This window comes from Nicotiana tomentosiformis, chromosome 7 (assembly GCF_000390325.3).
Source record: "Nicotiana tomentosiformis chromosome 7, ASM39032v3, whole genome shotgun sequence".
Taxonomy (NCBI): domain Eukaryota; kingdom Viridiplantae; phylum Streptophyta; class Magnoliopsida; order Solanales; family Solanaceae; genus Nicotiana; species Nicotiana tomentosiformis.
The window spans coordinates 87,507,282-87,526,554 of NC_090818.1; the positions used below are offsets into that span (position 1 = coordinate 87,507,282).

The window sequence follows — 19,273 nt, forward strand, 5'->3', positions numbered from 1 at the left end:
ATAATACATGAATTATTTGATCTGTGTAATTTCCTACTTATATAAAATGATGAAACTAACTCTTGTTCCGTTTTATTTTCAATCTTCTTATTTTTCTTTTACTTTATTATTATCCCTCGAAAAGAAAAGAAAGTTGGTTTGTGTCGACCAAAACTAGTGGAACCACCATACAATCTAAGGTCAAAGGGAATATGTCAGTCGTAGAAGACCCAACCGAACATGCTCTGGTCATAGCCGACAGCCGGGGATGATCGGGGAAAAAAGACAACACCAGGAATGATGAACACGTGGCCAGGATGGCCTAGGAGATGGAGTCTTTAAGGGAAGAGGTACATCATATCAGGGAACTGGCGCACCTGGCCGTTACAACACTTCCTCAACCACCTCGATTCCCTTATTTGGATTCACTCCCTGACCACTTTCCTTCCATATCATCCCAAAACAACAACACCCCAACATCAACTCCCACCACTTAAGTCATAACTCGATTAAGCCCCGCTAACCCACCAAATCCCCCTATTCACACTCCTTACGTACCAAAATACACTCAGACATCATAAAACCTACCTATTACCACTAACAAAACTACCTCTCCTCGCGACAGAGTCACTTTCACCACTAACCAGCACATAACTGTGGCACATACCGCCACTCATGAGCAGTACGTTCCCCCTGTATATGCCATTTCTGACCTACCTTTATAGCACCTGTCACAATTAGGGTGCCTTATGAGATTGACCAATACGTCGAGATGGAGAGAGAAGCCAGGCATAAGGAAGAAGAATCAGTATCTGAGCAGTTGCAAATGTTGAAAAGGTAGATGAAAATTCTCCAAGTGGCCCGAGGAAGTTAAAGTTTGGACTACGAGGATCTATGTATTTATCCAGATGTGGATATGCCAGCAGAATACAAATTCCAAAGATCGATATCTTCGATGGGACGGGGGACCCTCATGCACACTTGAGGGCATATTATGACAAATTAGTCAGAGTGGAGAAGAACAAGAAGCTAAGGATGAAATTTTTATAAGAAGTTTGACGGGAGAAGCACTCACCTGGTATACTCGACAGGATCCACAAAATTGGAGAACTTGGCAAGATATGGCGGAGGACTTCATTAATCGTTTTGGATTCAACACAAAAATCACTCATGATCGGTTTGCATTGGTGAACATGCAGAAAACACCATATGAGTCATTCCATAAATATGCACACCGGTGGAGGTCAGAGGCTGCCAGGGCGCAACCTCCGCTTGACGACAGTGAACTAACCACGTATTTCATCAGAGCCCAAGAGGGAATATACTTTGAAAAGATGATGGGAAAGATGGGACAGAAATTCCCCCAGCTGGTCAAGTGAGAGATTTCATAGAAGAAGGCATACAATATGGTAAAGTATAATCCACGGCAGCACTGCAATCGGTCAACAAGGCCATCCAGTTAGGGTCAATCGGTAGCGGAAAGAAGAATAAAGAGGAGGTCTCAGCAGTCGTCCCTTAGTACCAACCCAACTCGCATAACAAAAGCACCTCTTATTCCTCAAACAACCATTCAACACCACCCCACTTACCCTCTATTGTATAACACCCAGTCATATTACCACCCTTAACCACAATACAATCCTCCTCGACCTAATAACAACCAAAACCTAAAATGACTATATGCTCCTGTCCAAACCACTACTCATCAAAATCTACCTGCTTATGCTACACGCCCTCGTCCCAACTTTGAAGAAAGGGTTCCTAAAACTTATACCCCGATTTTTAATCCTCTAGCCCCATTGTTTGAGAGATTGAGAAGAGCAGGATTGATATACCCAATCGAAGGAAGAGTTCCAGAACATACCTCCAAGTATTTTGATTCCACTAAAAGATACGTGTACCATTCCACTGTACATGTGCATGATACTGAAGATTTTTTTAAGTTTAAAAATGAAATTGAAACCCTGATCAAGAGCGAAGCCATTTAGTGCACTCCGGCACCACCCAATGTGAATCGCAACCCACTTCTAAATCATCAAAAATAAGGGAGCAAACATGATCCCATTGGACGAAGAGTATGACCTAAAGGGAACAATTTTCACTATAGGAAATGCAGAAGCCGTCAGATCCCTCCTTAAAAGGCTCTGATTATTACAGTACAACTGAGGCCTAGAGTGATAATTTATACTTATCCGCACCAACCTGCCGCTGCTACCGGAGATGAAAAAATTTGGGAATACAAAACCGTCCCATGAACATACCAACAAAAGTGAAATGCCAAAATGACAGACTCTGCTGCAGCCCATGGTATGACTAGGTTTGAAAGATGCTACGCTCATGAAGACGTCAATCGAAGAAACTCGGGAAAGGAACAAACTCAAAGAAGGAACATAACAGGCCCAGAAGCCATCGAGTTTTGGTAGAGAATGCCAAGCAAAGAGTATTCTGTAGAGGTGCAGCTGAAGAAAATTCCAACATAGATATCAATCATGGATCTATTAATGAGTTCCGATAGTCATAAGGATGCCCTGTTGAAAGTACTAAGTGTGGTAAGTGTAACGAGTAACACCACTAGTGAAGCACTGGCTGCGATACTTGGGAAAATGGTCGAAGCAAAGATGATCACCTTCAGAACAGACGAAATTCTTGTCAAAGACGCAAGTCACAACAAGGCTCTTCATATCACTGTCCAATGTGCGGACAAAGTGGTGTCCCGGGTGCTGGTCGATGGAGGATCAAGAGTCTACGTTTATCCACTCTACACCCTACGGGAGCTAGGAATTCAATTGAGGGAAGTCAAGGAAAGCCACGTAAGGGCGAGAGACTTTGATGGTTCACAAAAGGGTGTTATTAGAGAAATTTATTTAGCCTTGTAGATCGGGGCGGTCGATTTTCCGATGTTGTTTCATGTAATGGACATCTCCTCTTCCTATAACTTGTTGTTGGGTAGGCGCTGGATACATAAGGCAGGGGCCATGCCATCCACTTTGCGCCATGCATAAAACTTGAGTATGATGTCAGGAGATCGTGGTTCATAGTGAGTGGGGTCACTCCGCCTATTTGGAGTATGATGTTGCATTCATTGAAGAGTTAGACGGAGTTGCCTTCCACGCAATGGAAATCATGCTGACTACCGAGATGGAGAAGAATGAACAAAACTTGGGAATACAGTCACCGTATAGATCCAAGATGGATATGAGAGAGATGATGAAATATGGATACAGGCCAGGAACAGAGTTGGCAGCCAAGTCAGATGGAATCACAGAGCTAATTGAAGATAATTGGAAAAAAGGAAGGGTTGGAATAGGGTATTATCCTCCAGAAGGGAAAGCTCACATCTTTAGCTCTGGGAAAAAGGTTTTTGTGCCAGATCATGTTGCAAGTCAGTGACAGAGTTCAGTACCCAAAGATGATATCATCGACGGGATGGGAAAGATGTTCGTGAATATGATTAAAGAATGTCATGAAGGGACTGACATCAAGACACCGACTATCAAGGATGCCGAACCAGAGGAAGAGCTGTAGAATTGTACCACCAGTCCATCTTTGGTTCGTCGTGAGTCTTGGTACTATGGAACTATAAAACTTTTCTTTTGAAAAGCACACGGTCAATTGAGGCATGTACCGTGTATGTACCTTTTTGTCATTTCCCTTTTGTGAACGCTTAAGACATTCCCCTTTTGATGAAATAAAAGACCCATTTTCCCAAATATTGCAACTTTATTTACCGCTTTATTTATACTTAGACTTTTCTTTTCAGTAATCAAATCGCTAAAAAACTGTGTTCCACAATTATGACTTGTAACGAAACCATTGAGCGCAACGACCCGGATTATGAGGAGTATGACGAGAGCATGATGACCGACAATCTCCCGTAGGAGATCGAGTGGTTGGAAAGTCCGAAAAACCCCAGCCTTAAAGAAACATAAGTGGACAATCTTGGAAGTGAAGAAGATGTAAAAGAAACCAGAATCAGTATTCACATAGAATGCGAGCTGAAGGAAAAACTGACTGAGCTCCTCCGACAGTACATCAATGTGTTCGCATGGTCCTATGATGACATGCCGAGATTAAGCACCGACATTGTTTTGCATTGATTGCCCACCGATCCTACCAGACCGCTAGCCAAGTAGAAACCCAGAAAACTCAAAAATGATTTAAGTTTGAGGATAAAGGAAAAGGTGACAAAACATATAGAAGCAAATGCGATAAGTGTCACCAACTATCCAAGCTGGTTGGCAAACATCATCCCAGTACCAAAGAAAGACGGAAAGATCAGAATATGTGTGGACTACCGAGAACTCAACAAAGCTAGTCCAAAAGATGATTTCCCTCTGCCAAATTTACATCCTCATCGACAATTGTGCAAAGCATGAGCTGCAGTTGTTTGTGGATTGTTTTGCTGGGTATATCAAATCTTAATGCACGAGGAAAATGCAGAGAAGACGTCTTTCACCATACCTTGGGGAGTCTACTGTTATAAAGTTATGTCGTTCGGCCCCCAGAACACCGGCGCCACCTACATCAGGACCATGACGACCCTCTTTCACAACATGATTCATAAGGAGATTGAAGTGTATGTGGATGACATCATCAAAATGTCTTGATAGAGCTCGAAGCACTTGGACGACTTGAGAAAAATTTTCGAACGCCTGTGAAGGTATAGTTAGAAGTTGAACCCAACAAAGTGCATGTTCAGAGTCCTCGTTGGAAAACTACTGGGCTCCATTGTAAGCAGGAAGGGGATAGAACTGGACCCATCAAAAATCAAGGCCTTCAGTAATTACCGCCACCGAAGAGCAAGAAAGATGTCATGGGTTTCCTGGCAGATTGAATTACATCAGTTATTTCATAGCCCAGTCCAGGATAATATGTGATCCCATTTTCAAACTGTTGAAGAAAGATGTCGCCATAAAACGGATAGAAGAATGTTAGCAAGCCTTCAACAGAATCAAAGAGTATCTCTCAGACCCACCAGTGCTGGTTCCCCCCAAACCAGGGAAGCCATTGTTGCTCTATTTGTCAGTCTTGGATAATGCCCTCAGCTGTGTGTTGGGGCAGCATAACGAAGCTCGGAGAAAGGAGTAGGCCATCTACTACTTAAGCAAGAAGTTGACGCGCATGCGAGGCCATATATACCCTGATAGAACGCACTTGTTTTGCTAAATGGCAAATTCTCCTCAACAAATTTGATATTGTGTTCAAAACTCAAAAGGCTATCAAAGGACAAGCTTTAGCCGACCACCTCGCACAGAATCCGGTGGATGGGGATTATGAACCGCTTAACACGTGTTTCCCTGATAAACAACTACTATTCACCGGAGAAGATATTGCAGAATCATATCCAGGATTGAGAATGTTTTTCGATGGAGCAAAAAATTTCAAAGGAGTCAGAATTGGGGCAGTCCTGATTTGGGAATCCGAACAGGACTATCCAGCATCGAAAAAGATAAGATTCCCTTGCACCAATAATATGGCTGAATACGAAGCATGCATCCTTGGAATCATAATGACAGTCGGCATGAACATCAAAGAAGGTTTTGGTCATAGGAGATTCTGATTTGTTGATACACTAAGTACAAGGAGAATGGTCCACCAAGAATGTCAAGATACTTCCGTACCTGCACTGCGTGAAGGAGCTGTTCAAGAAGTTCACAAAGATTGAGTTCAAGCACATCCCCAGGATTCAAAATGAGTTCGTCGACGCTCTTGCAACCCTATCATCTATGATCCAGCATCCAGACAAGAACTACATCGACCTTATCGAGGGAGAGATCAGGGATCAATATGCATATTTCTTACATGTAGATGGGGAACCATGGTATCACATCATGCAGAAATTCCTTACGACCATAGAATACCTGGAGAATTCTACTAATGGTAAAAAATAATCACTCGGGAGGCTGGCAAACCACTCTTTCCTCAATGGGGAAGTCCTGTACAGGAGGACCCCAGACTTAGGTTTGTTGATATGTGTAGACGCTACTGAAGTAACTAGACTATTGGAAGAAATACATACAGGGACGTGCGGAACCCACATAAATGGGTTCACATTAGCCAAGAAGCTTTTGAGAGCTGGATACTTTTGGATGACTATGGAAAGCGACAATATCCGCTACGAGCAGAAGTGTCACCAGCGCCAGATTTATGGGGATTTCATCCGGGTTCCACAGAATGAGTTAAATGTAATGGGTTCACTTTGGTTGTTCGCCGTCTGGGGCATGTACATGATTGGACCTATAGAGCCTGCCGTATTAAACGGACATCGTTCCATCTTGGTAGCTCTTAACTATTTCACCAAATAGGTCGAGGCATCTACTTACAAGGCCGTCACGAAGAAGGTAGTGGCAGATTTTATCCGAAATAACATCGTCTCAGATTTGGGATATCCGAGTCTATCATCACTAACAATGCCTCTAACCTCAACAACGACCTCATGAGAGAAATTTGTGAGAAGTTCAGAATCGTCCACCATAATTACACATCCTACAGACCACAAATAAATGGGGTAGTCAAGGCAGCCAACAAGAAAATCAAAAGGATTCTGTGAAAGATAGTGGACAGTCACAGACAATAGCACGAGAAATGTAAGGCCACGTGAAAAGTTTCCTAAAAACTGAGGTTCGATGATCCCGAAGTAGGTGTAGAGGTTAATGTTCAGACTTTTTGGATTGAACAGTGCGCTGAGGAGTTGAAGGAAAATATTTGGCAGAAATAGCCATTTCTGCGGCCCATTCTGCGGTCGCATAATCACTCTACGGACCACATAATCTTTGTAGAGTGAGTCAGTTTTTCTGGGTCATTTTCGCAGCCCATTATGCGACCGCATAACCATTTCACGGTCCGCACTCTTGTCGCACAATCAACCTTGGAGTTTTGCGGAGGGAGATTCTGCCGCACATTATGCGACCACAGAACAGGTCTACGGGCCGCGGTGACCGTAGACCCAATCAGTTACTTTCCAGTTTTGGCACCCAATTTGTGCGGCCGATATCCTGTCCCGGGGCTTCATTTTTGGGGTTTTTAAACCCAACCCTTCTTCGTTAAAAAACATGCCACAACCCATTTTGAGCTCATTTCTGATATTCTTAGAGTGAGAGAGAGTTCTTAGAGTGGGGGAGTAACCTTCAACCTATTATCCATCAATTCTTGCTCAATCATTGAGGATTAACAAAGGAAGTCTTCATCCTAAAGGTAAGAATCTATGCCCTAGCTGTTAATTTCGAAAATTTACAAAATGGGGTACTTAGAGAGACAATTATTGGGTGTGGGGTTAGTTGTATTGCATGCATGTATTCTTGAAGTATGTGGGAAGGTTGTGAGCTAAAAATGGTAGAGAATTGGTTGAGGAATGATATAATCTTCCACAAAAGGGCCTTAAAATATTGATGCACACCTAGTGTTTGATAATATGCTCAAATGAGCCAGAATCATGACCATCTTCCTAATTTTTGTTCAACTTGTTGTATTTCTAAAATAGATTGAAGTTGCAAAGAATTCCGGAATGCTTTAAAAGTTTAAGGAAGCTCAATTGAGGTATGTTGGCTAAACCCCCTTCTTCTTAGAATCGAATCCCACAGTGTTCACGTAATTGGTGTAAGTCCCAAATTGATCATTATAGAATTGGCTATTCCTAATGTGTTTGTGTTGAAGGATGTTTATTCAATATTTATTCTAAAAGCTTCATCATATCATCTTTCCATTTGAGGATGTGCTCAAAAATGTGAAATATGTGTTAGGAATGTTAAGACTTCAAGTCAAGATCGAAATAAAGGTTGTTATGCCAAATTGTATGAAAAAGCCTTTATGTGCCTATGATTCCCCAATTGCTCTTATGTGAATTCAATGTCTTGAATGGAAAGCCTTATTGTTGTTGATAATGATAATATTTTTTGAATATGGAAAAGGGAATTGGAATTATGAAATACGGCCAAGTGCTAAGAATGACTTTATAATTTGGGCCATTAGTGCCAACGAATCAAAAGGATATGAAAGAAGTGTGATGTGAGATGATTGACTAAAAAAGGTAATGTGCTGGGTGAGACGGCCTAATCGATCAGGCCGTGATCGGACGCCATGCCGCACACATGGTGGTGACTGTGCTGAAAATGATAATTGAAATTGTTGTATGGTTGATGTCTCAAATGAGATGACCTAGCCGATCGGGTCAAGATCAGACTCCGTGTAAGAATACAGAGGTATTATGAATTATGGTATATCGGCTCTAAAGATCACCCAATCTAATAGCATGGAAATTGACTTGAAAACTTATGTGAATCTTAACTTGATGTTTTAGTATTATTTGAAGCTCTTATTGAATTCTTGACTGTTCCCACTTGTGTTATTATTCATTCTATTGAGATGGTGTATTAGTTTTACAGACTAGTACTATTCGACAGTACTAACGTCCCTTTTGCCGGGAGCGCTGCATCTTTAATGGATGCAGGTGGTTCCACAGCAGGTAGCATTGACCAGCGTTAGCAGTACACCTTCCTCCTAGCAGACATGGTGAGACCCACCTCATTCCGGAGTCATGTATCTTTTGTACATTTGTTATCATGTTTGGAGTTATTGCCGGAGCCTTGTTGCCGGCACTATCATTGTACTCCTTTTTATCGTTTAGAGACTCCACATACATTTTGTGGGTTGTATGTCGGTGTTGGGAGAAGTCAAACAATTCATGTTCATGTTTTAATGAATCACTTGTTCCACTTTAGCCTATAAAAAGGTGTGTATTTTGAGATATTAAAGATGGAGAAACTAATAGAAAGGTTTTGGTATTGTATTCATGATCTCCCTATTGTCTAATTAATTAATATATGTCCCCTCTTTTTCCATTAGTGAGTTTGGGGTAGAAAGTATCTAGCAGGCTTGCTCGGCCAGGTTCACTCGGTTGAGCGCCGGTCGCTCTTCCCGAGGTTGGGGTGTGACAAACTTGGTATCAGAGCCTTAGGTTTTAAAATGTCCTAGGATGTCTCAGAGCTGTGTCTTGTAGAGACCTCCTTATTGGTGTGTTGTCTAACACATCTATAAGTTTGAGGCTACGTGGACATTTAGGAATAATACCCTTCTTTGATATTCTGGATAATGCGATGAAACTGATTGTGAAACTGTTCCTCCTCTAATTCATGCATTTATTTAACTTTATGTACATGCCACCTAAGAAGAGAGAAAGAACTGGTCAAGGAGCCAATGTTGCCTTAGGAGTGGCAGTTGACCCTTCATTTGGTGAGGCGGGTGAATACCCAAGGGGTGAGGATAATCCCCCGACTGCTACACTGCCTGATTCCACTACACCTGACGACGTCACACCAATTCCTACACCTACTGAAGGTGCATCGGTTCCTCCAACTGATATTCCGGTTCCACCTCCAGCCCCAACTTCCGGTTCTGGTATTTCTGACGGGGATCTTAGGGGAGCTATCCAGATGCTGACACAAATAGTGGCTTTTCAAGCCCAGAGATCAAATGCTGCACCCACTTCTTCTAGCCAACCAGCAAATTCTACTTGTTCTAGGATTAACAGGTTTCTTCAGTTGGATCCTCCGGTGTTCATGGGTGCTAATACCGAGGAGGACCCACAGGACTTCATTGATGATATGAATAAGACTCTCAGGGTTATGCGCACTACTGATACGGAGGGAGTGGAGTTGGCCGCCTACCGCCTGAAAGGGGTGGCCTATTCTTGGCTTGAGCTATGGGAGGACTCTCGGGAGGAGGGGAGCCTTCCAGCGAGGTAGAGTGAGTTTACTAACGCTTTTATGGACCATTTCTTGCCGGCCGAGACTAGGGCAGCTCGTGCAGAAGTGTTTGAGAACCTTAAACAAGGTAGTAAGAGTGTGTAAGAGTATTACATGGAGTTCGCGCGCCTGTCTAAATATGCCATTCTCATGTTACCTACTATGGAGGCTACTGTGCCCCGGTTTGTGCAGGGCCTTAGCCCCTTAGTTATCAATGGGGCCGCTACATCTGCCTTGAATACAGATATGAACTATGGAAAGATGGTAGCATTTGCTCAAGCTACAGAGAACCGTAAGTTGAAGAACAAAATGGAGCGAGAGGGTACCAGCAAGGCCCGGTCTGCGAGCAACTTTGAGGAGTCATTTGGTGGTGGGAGGTTGGGGGGGGGGAGATCAGCTTTTAGGGAAGGGTAATCAGGGCCATCCCAGTCTTTTGCTCAGTCTTAAGTTAGTGCACCGCCAGCAGGGCCTAGTTAGTAGCATTGGATTCGTTTCAATCCCAATCAGGGCAGCAAGGGACCCCTATAGCAAGGCCGATCATGAGGGAAATTCCAGCAGTAGCGGAGGCCCCCATGCCCTAGGTGTGGGAAGATGAACTTGGGGATCTGCTATGTCATGACCTAAACCGATGGGCTGCGACGGGCACCCGGTACCTTACTCAACCGAGTACCAACGTAACGTATCTTTCTTATTACATCATCATATACACGTGACATACGAGCCTAATAGGCCAACATGATTATTTATAAACTCAAAACATAGGCCGACAAGGCCGTACAATCTTTCACGTACACGACATAAGTTTACAAGCCTCTAAGAGTACATAAATGTCATAAAGGTCAGGACAGGGCCCCGCCATACTAATCAGTACATGTCCTAATCATACTGACCACATATGCAACTTCGGAGCAAATGGAGCGCACCAACACCTTCCGCTGAGCTGATAGCCTACTTGGAGGACTCTCAACCTGTCTATCAGGACCTGCGGGCATGAAACGCAGCGTCCCCGGGCAAAAGCGGCGTCAGTACAAATAAAGCGGCGTCAGTAAACAATAGATATGAGAGAAACATGGAGTAAAAGACTCAACATGTATATCTGAATAGCTCTGTGAATCATTTAATATTATAGTGTCATGCATATGCATATAACTGTCATACCATGCATAGGTATATGCGTTCATAACATCATCAAGCCAATGCGTTCTAAGATTCACGAACCAAAGATATAATAATAATTCACATGGGGAATCAAGAATATAGACACCCCTAGTATTTCTATGAATAGAGTCATTTATGAAAGTTGCATATTTTGCTCATTTTATTTGTATTATTTGGATCACGCCAAAAGGAAAGAAGGGATAGCTTTAACATACCTGAATTGATTCTCTTGACAATCCCTTTAATACCGTTGATTGCGACAATGCGTAACGGTGGATCGAAGTAGGGAAAAATCCGTATGATGTTCTTGAGAAAGATTGCACCGTACTCCCTTAAAATTGCAAATCTTGTTGCTATTACACAGTATAACTTCGTATGAAACTTTTTTGAAGCAAAATCACATTGCAGATTATCTCACTTTGAAAAGGATTCATGTGAAATCTTGTTTAAGAATTCCATCCGTACTTACCAAGCCAATATATATCATCCCACTTTAAATCTTAGCATCCGTTACTACAAGAAAGGAAATAAATAGATGCCATACTATTTTTGCCTTCTTGATATTCTTCAACCAAATGAGATAAAGTTACACATCTCTTTAAATGATGCCACCACCTTATTAAGGTCATGATGAGACTTTGGAACATTTGTCCTCGAATGTTGACTGATGCACTTATCATTCTCATAACCCATAGCTCTTGCGAATACTCTAATACTCTTCTTGGCATTTAGGCAACTGTTCTTTGAATAAATCCAAAGGCCACGACATTCCCCCCTGTAGGCCTCTGTCTCACACCAAGGTCTGTGGTTGGAATTCTTCCAATCTCGTAACTCTTGCTACCTTCTTTAATGCAGCTTGTACGACTTTTTCCTTGTATGTTCGCCTATGCGACTCTTCTCTCCTTTTTCCTCTAGTTTTTAGCCAATCTCTAGGCCTCACTTTGTAAGCATATACAGAGCTTGATAAGACGTCTCTCTGGGCATCTATAGGTATACTGAAGTTCTTTGCTCGGTACTTTATTGAACTTACGAATATTGCTATATCTTATTTCATAGACCCGGTTATCCATTCGTATGACTTTACTGTATCTAGTTAGGTCATACTATACCATAACTCTTACTTCGATTTATCGATACTGAGGTCTTCTACCAAAATCCAGGTTACTTACATTGCTTATCCCATATGTATAAATCTAATCCTTTAATGCTTCCTCATTACTGTTCATCTTAAGAATGACTGCCTAATCTCATCTCATACTTTGTGACTTTTGTCCATCCATTGTTGATTCACCTCAATATTGATCTACAATATACCACTGATGACTTGAAACTTCTTACGTAATAGCTTGACACTAGGGCTTACGTTGCATCGAGGAATATTTGAAGTGATTTTCCTGATCCACTTAGCGGCGATACTGTAATTTAATAACTGTATTTTATAGCATCCTAATGTGATTAACTTACATGGGTATTTTAATCCCGTACAATTCATGAAATCATCTTCAAATCATTACTCAATCGAAGGCCTAGTCGTCATCCTTTATCTATCACAATTACACACTAATTTTACTATCAGGGCGGCATCCCATCTCTTCTAAATGCCATTAGTCTTAGACTTCTTTGAGTTCATTCAGGCTATAGTGAGCTTTATATAACTTAGAGAAATCATCAGCTCTCTTGTTTTCATGGGCTTAATCTTGAGGACTTATCCATTCTTGTCACCTTCTCCCTCGCCCTTTCTTATCCTTACTCTTGTCTTCCTAAAACCTTGTCGCTTTACCATACTTTAGCTTGCGACCTACACATATCTATTTATACTATTCAGAACCTTTCTTCAACTTGCTTACATCATAGGTTTCCTTATGTCATCCTGGAACATCAAGCGAGACATCACATCATCTCTAACTCTTCTTTACTCTCTTAATTAGACCCCTCAATACCATAGGTTGGAAGATATGCCACTGACGACACCACTACCATTCCTGGATACTGAATCCTAGTGCTTCTAACCTTCTATCTGTAGTATGGATTATTCGCAACTTTCTGTATTTGAGTATCTCGTACGTTGTTCACCTTTACCTTACCTACCTTAAAATCTCGCATCACGTCTTCTATCTCTTTCATGACCTCGCTTTAACACAGGTATAATTCACATCCACAACTTGAAGCTCTATTATAATACTTGCACCTCTAGTGCATATACAATCCGGTGAGAGCTTCATGCTGACTTCTTATGAGGCTGGTACTCTTCTAACTGGCTTTATCGTAGAGCTGTTATAGAATATGGCTATTGTACTATCTCTCTTGTACCTTTGATATTTAAGAGTAATCCTACAATGTTCTCAATCGCGAGGTCTATAATTTTCTTGGTCCAATAATCAGGCTCCTGATTTACTTAGTTGATGTAACTCTTTAGTTTCCTCTTTCCTTTGATCAATCTTTATGTAGGCTTAAGCTATCTTCTAATCTGTTTACCCTTTTATTGGCGCTATGGAATATCCATGATACAATCTTTTACTGATTCAATCCTTTGTCTATGACCTAGACACAATTCATTCTTTTTACTTATACTAAAGTCTTCTACGGCTTATATGATTGTCAACATATATGCTACATGGATAATACTCCAAAATCTTAAGTGCATTCATAATGTAACTCACTCCAGATCACTGATCGAATAATTCCTTTCGTTCCTTCTCATCTTTCTTTAAATGTAAGCAATTACTTGTCCTGGTCATTTTGCCTCTTGTTTCATGCATACTTAGCTTATTTTAGTTCCCATGCATGCCGAAATTTTTGTGCAACTCATATGATCTCGAATATTACTTTTGATTTTTCTTACCGTTCCTTAGCCACGGTAGGTGCCACTTTCTCATGGAGTGCATACAATGTTGTAGTGAGACTGTTTTAACATGACCATTTCCTCTTTAGGTCACTTTGCTTAGGTTGAAGCCTTCTTCCTTATTTCCTTAGCTAGTCTTTTATTGTAGTACTTAGGGAAGACCTTCTGACTCTTGTAAAGCTGCAAGCTTATTACATCGTATACTTGATGGAATTTTTGATGTTCTTCCTCACCTATAATTATCCACAGTTACTTATTTCCACGCCCTTGTGCTTGTAGGGTTGCTCTTGAACTAAAGTTTTGACTGTCTTCCCAGTGAGACTATCTTTTATTTCAATAACATTCATACGGTACCTTTAACTACCCCAACTCTTATCTGAATATTTCTCAAGGGTCACGATGTCGTATCTGTGAGACTGAATTCCCCATGCTGGGATTCACTATGTATGTCTTACACAATCTCTTGATTTGTCTGTATCCTCTTGTTTACCATAACTAGGCTCTTCCTGAACCAACTACTAACTACTCGTTGGCCCATTCTCATATCAATATTATGCGTAATCTTTCTTGGGTTATTTCCTTTGTCTTAACTTACGTCTCGCCCTAGTTCCTTATCTATTAATAACATCTCGGATAGGAACCCTTACTTCCTCTCCTTGACTTCGTGCTTGCATAATGTTATGGAATCATAGCATATCTGTAGGATTTGAATGAGTGCAATCTCATCCCTTTCTCATTTTTATCGCATTCTTCCTTTACCATTCCATAGTTACTAGAACCACTTAATTCTGACTTAATGCCACATCACACCATATTCCCCTCTTTACCAAGGATAACGAAATTCCTCACTCGCGAGGGTGACACTTAGTGTAACTAGAACATACAGTCCCTTAAGCTTAACTTTACTCACCTTGCTTGCTTTAGGGAAGCGTCTTCCTGAATGACCTTTAAAGGGTATTCTTCTGTCGTCCATTCTATTATCATCGGAACGAAATCTAAAATTCTCATGATGTCGGCCATTATCGAATCATTCAGTCCCTAATTCATGTTTAGTTTATCTTGTTCACCAATCCATACTTATTTTTTATTACTCTGGGTCTAATTTTTCCTTTTGGTAATCGCGTGGGAGTCACGAACTTATTTCTCGAAATGAGGATATGACTTTATGGCCTATACTCTTTTGTTGTCTCCAGGCTTGTCACCTCTCGTCTTTTCCTTTACTTGACTATAGACTCTATAATACTGTCATTTTCTTGATCTACCGTTGTCATCCATGTATCACATCTTACTCATAATGCTTCATTAACCCTCTGCTTATTTCCCTGCTAACATTTCCGTCTATCACTTTATTCTGAAAACTTCAACAAGACATTCTTTTGCTTTTAGCTCCCCTTTACTCCATCCAGTGGCTCTTTGGGTTGCTTAACGTTCTTGCTCTACTAGGGACGGGAGTCACACTAATATAATATTTATCCCTTCCAGGCTTCCAATGCCTATCTTTGTAGTACTCATATCTAGTTGTACTATTTTAGAGTGCACCATCTGGGCGTCTCACAAGGAGATCTATTAGCACATTTGCAATATCCTTCGGAATTGTCAGCTAACGCTAACAATCCATCCACCATTTTGGGTTACCCTAACCCCAGCTAGATCCTGATATCCTGCCTTCTCATATACTACTCAAAAGGCTTATATTCCTCCGTGATAATATTCATTAGCCGGGTAGCTTGTACCCTTTCTCATCTTGCTTCTTTTACTTGCTGAAACTTGTATCTACCTTCCGATTCTCTTATTCCTTTTTACCATAAGAGTGGATAGACATTCTTGCCTTAGGGATCCTTATTAAGAAGTTTACACATCTTAATACACACATGATCTGCGGAACACCTCGTATTTATCCATCATAAGCATGAAGCAAAAATTGAGTTCCTCTGACTCAACTCTTCCATAGCCATATTCAATCTCTTACCAACCATCTTTCTAGATATAGGCATCGTCATATTCTGAATAAGATAGATTTTAAGAAATTGAGTTCTTACAACTGAGCTCTACCACACGATCTAGAATAAGAAGAAAGATTGACAGTCCTAAATGCCCTGTAGCCTCGTGCTTATAAGTGTGGTGCACAACACACCCATAAACAAGACTCGACTAGACACGGCTTGTAGACTCCCTAGGACAGAACTGCTCCGATGCCACTTTTGTCACGACCCAAACCGATGGGCCGTGATGGGCACCCGGTACCTTACTCCACCGATTGCCAATATAACGTATCTTTCATATTACATCATCATATACACGTGATATACGATCCTAATAGGCCAACATGATCATTTATAAACTCAAAACATAGGCCGACAAAGCCGTACAATCTTTCACGTACACGACATATGTCTACAAGCCTCTAAGAGTACATAAATATCATAAAGGTCGGGACAGGGCCCCGCCATACTAATCAGTACATGTCCTAATCATACTGACTAGATAAGCAACTCCGAAGCAAATGGAGAGCACTAACACCTTCCACTGAGCTGATAGCCTACTTGGAGGACTCTCAACCTGTCTATCAGGACCCGCGGGCATGAAATGCAACATCCCCAAGCAAAAGGGGCATCAGTACAAATAATGTACCGAGTATGTAAGAAATGAAAATCAGTAAACAATAGACATGAGAGAAACATGGAGTAAAAGACTCAACATGTATATCTGAATAGCTCTGTGAATCATTTAATATTATAATATCATGCATATGCGTATAACTGTCATACCATGCATAAGTATATGCATTCATAACATCATCAAGCCTCTGAGGGTATCCCATCATATCATCTTGTCCACTGTGGGCAAATCATCAACGTATACCAGCTGATCAGGTGCTTGTGCGTGTATAACGCCATAACCTTTTCCAATATCCCATATACATATAATATACGTGTATATAACGCCATATGGTCATGGGTCAATGTACATGTATAAATGCATGAAATGCATAAGAATTACGTAATAAGATTTCTCGGAATGTCATAAAAATCAATATACCTTTCGGATAAACTTTATCAAATACGTATTTTTCTGAGACCCATGAACCGAAGATATAATAATAATTTACATTGGGAATCAAGAATATAGACACCCCTAGTATTTCTATGAATAGAGTCATTTATGAAAGTTGCGTATTTTGCTCGTTTCATTTGTATTATTTGGATCATGCCAAAAGGAAATAAGGGATAGCCTTAACATACCTGAACCGATTATCTTGATAATCCCTTTAACACCGTTGATTGCGATAACGCGTAATGGAGGATCGAAGTAGGGAAAAATCCGTATGATGTTCTTGAGAAAGATTACACCGTACTCCCATAAAATTACAAATCTCGTTGCTATTATGCAGTATAACTTCGTATGAAACTTTGTTGAAGCAAAATCACGTTGGAGATTATCTCACTTTGTAAAGGATTCATGTGAAATCTTGTTTAAGAATTCCATCCATACTTAGCATGCCAATCTATATCATCCCACTTTAAATCCACTTTAAATCTTAGCATCTATTACTACAAGAAAGGAAATAAATAGATGCCATATTATTTTTGCCTTCTTGATATTCTTCAACCAAATGAGATAAAGTTACACATCTCTTTAAATGATGCCACCACCTTCTTAAGGTCATGAAGAGATGGAAATTTGCTGCCAAAATTCCACACTCCCACGTGGATGTTTGTCCACTAGTAATTATCCAAAATTCACACTTAATTAGTTTATCCATAAATTTCTAATTAATCTCCCACTAAAATTTATTAATTACCCTATTATCCACATAATTAGGAATTATTTCAAATTACTTAAAATACTACTCACTTTTAACACACTTTGTACACCTTACTATTATGGCCATGTGATACCTTGTATGGTACTAGTCCATAAATACCGAGTATTTTAACTCGGGTCGTATTTTATCCCAAAATGTCAAACTTCGACGAAATTTATTTTCTTCGATTTGCTTACCCTCTCACCTTCACGAATTTATTCGTCACTTGTTTGAAATAGCATAATGCTTATAATCTCAAAATAATCCCATTCCCGAACTTACGTTGATTAACTTACTACGAAACTTTAATGTACGAAAATGCGGGATGTAATATCTCATTTCCAAGCTTTCATCAATTTACGTATGGCGTACTTTTACGTACTAAAACATGGGGTGTAACATGCTACATGGACATACCTATATGTTACATGTGCGGATTGAGGGGTCATATTCAGAGGGAGTGTCGTTCATCCTACCCGGGTGCGGGCAGGAACACAACACAACCATCTAGTTCTGTAGCTGTTACATCTCCACCTCGAGGTACTCCATCACCAGCAGGGCATGGTGCTACTAGGGGTGGTGCACAACGTTCAGGAGGACCCAGCCGATTCTATGCTATGAGTGGTCGCCAGAGTGTAGAGGCTTTTCGTTGTCACAAGTATATTGACAGTCCAATCTCATGATGTATATGCTCTTATTGATCCCGGTTCCAATTTGTCCTATATTACCCCTTATGTTGCTATGGAATTTGGGATAGAACCAGAACAACTTCCTGAGCCGTTCTCTGTAGCTACTCTGGTTGGCGAGTCTATTGTGGCCGCACAAGTTTATAGGGGTTGTGTTGTCACGGTACATGGTTGGGACACCGTGGCCGACCTCATTGAATTGGGGATGGTCGATTTTGATGTAATTATGGGAATGGATTGGCTTTATTCATATTTTGCCAAGCTCGATTGCCGAACTAGTACTGTGAGGTTTGAATTTCCAAATAAGCCAGATGTTGAGTGGAAGGGGGATAATGTGATGCCAAAAGGTACGTTTATTTCTTATCTTAAGGCCACAAAGATGATTAACAAGGGGTGTATCTATCATTTGGTCCGGGTTACAGACACCGATGCTGAGACACCTACACTTGAGTCTATGCCAGTGGTTAATGAATTTCCAGAGGTCTTTCCTGATGAGCTCCCTGGGATTCCGCCAGACAGGGAGATTGATTTTGGGATTGATGTGATGCCAGGCACGCAGCCTATATCTATTCCACCCTAAAGGATGGCACCAGCAGAATTGAAGGAGCTAAAGGAACAATTAAAGGGTCTGTTAGAGAAGGGTTTAATCCGACCGAGTGTGTCACCATGGTGCACACCGGTTCTCTTTGTGAGGAAGTAAGATGGGTGACTGAGGATGTGTATTGACTACCGGTAGCTCAACAAAGCCACAATAAAACATAAGTACCCATTACCAAGAATAGATGATTTGTCTTATTAGTTACAGGGTGCTAGGTACTTCTCCAAAATTGATTTACGATCCGGGTACCACCAATTGAAGATGAGGGAGCAGGATATTTCGAAAACAGCTTTCAGGACTCGGTGTGGGCACTTTGAATTTTTGGTTTTGGGCTAACAAATGCCCCGGCAGCTTTCATGGATCTTATGAATCAGATTTTCAAGCCTTTTCCCGATTCCTTTGTCATAGTATTCATTGACGATATTCTTGTGCATTCACGAGGTCGAGAGGACCATGCCGATCATC

General features: G+C 41.0%; 1 long non-coding RNA gene across 1 annotated transcript; it reads right to left on the bottom strand.

Annotated features, from left to right (window-relative positions):
* Positions 1-10,350: 10,350 nt before the first annotated feature.
* Positions 10,351-11,379, bottom strand: LOC138895160 (uncharacterized). Its single transcript, XR_011409377.1, has 2 exons — positions 11,093-11,379; positions 10,351-10,701 (listed from the first exon to the last, which is right to left on the bottom strand). It is a non-coding gene; the product is annotated as an uncharacterized lncRNA (long non-coding RNA).
* Positions 11,380-19,273: the final 7,894 nt, after the last annotated feature.